The following is a 1311-nucleotide window of genomic DNA, read 5'->3' on the forward strand; positions in this document are numbered from 1 at the left end:
GTTTGGTGGGAATGTTTGTTGGGAACGTTTGGTGGGAATGCCAGGAACGTTTGGTGGGAATGTTTGTTGGGAATGTTTGGTGGGAATGTTTGTTGGGAACGTTTGGTGGGAATGTTTGTTGGGAATGTTGGGAACGTTTGGTGGGAATGTTTGGTGGGAATGCCAGGAATGTTTGTTGGGAATGTTTGTTGGGAATGTTTGTTGGGAATGTTTGGTGGGAACGTTTGTTGGGAATGTTGGGAACGTTTGGTGGCGGCGCCGCCGGGTGGAGCTGCAGCGCCGGGAGCAGCACCGGAGAAAGGAGATGGAGGAGCTCAAGTGGGAATTCGGGAATGCTTGGTGGGAATGTTTGCTGGGAATTCTGGGAATATTGGGAATTCCAGGAGTGTTTGGCGGGAACGTTTGGTGAGAATTCCAGGAACGTTTGGTGACAACGTTGAGAATGTTTGGTTGGAATGCAGGGAATGTTTGGGGGAATGTTGGGAATGGTTGGTGGGAATGTTTGGTGAGAATTCTGGGAATATTGGGAATTCTGGAAATGTTTGGGGGAATGTTTGTTGAGAATTCCGGGAATGTCTGGTGGGAATGTTGGGAACGTTCCGTGGGAATTCCTGGAACGTTTGGTGGGAATTCCGGGATCGTTGCTCCCTGAGGGTTTTCCAAGGAGAATCCCGGCTTCGGTCAGGGAGTGCTGGGGGACAGAGCCTGGAACTGCCTCTGGAACGGCCCCAGTTTCCTCTGGAATTCCCTTCGGGATTGCCCTGATCCCCTCTGGAATTCCCTCTGGAATTCCCTCAGCTGCCTCTGGAATTGCTCCTGGAATTTCCTCTGGAATTCCCTTTAAGAGTTGTCTCTGGAATTGCCTCAATTCCCTCTGGAATCCCCTTTGGAATCCCCTTTGGAATTCCCTCTGGAATTCCCTCCGGAGCTGCCCCAGTTGCCTCTGGAATCCTCTCTGGAATTGCCCACGGGATTTGGGATTCCCAGGATTCCCTCGGGAGCTCCCTCGAGCTCCACAGAAACTGGGATTGAAGGGAATCCGGGAATTTCCTGGGATCCAGGCTGGCAGAGCTGGGACTGGGATCCCAAATCCGGGAATTTCCTGGGATCCAGGCTGGGAAAACTGGGATTTGGGTTCCCAAATGTGGGAATTTCCTGGAGCTGGGAGATCCTGCAGGAAAACCTCTGGAAAAGGGAATTCCGGGATAATCGACGATGGGCGGGAAATGCCTGGGAATTCTGGGGTCCTCTCCCGGTTTCCAGTGGGAATTCCCCCGGAATTCCGGGATAATTGTGGGAATTGTCCCCGCA

Source organism: Geospiza fortis, unplaced genomic scaffold (assembly GCF_000277835.1).
Source record: "Geospiza fortis unplaced genomic scaffold, GeoFor_1.0 scaffold509, whole genome shotgun sequence".
NCBI classification, from domain to species: Eukaryota; Metazoa; Chordata; class Aves; order Passeriformes; family Thraupidae; genus Geospiza; species Geospiza fortis.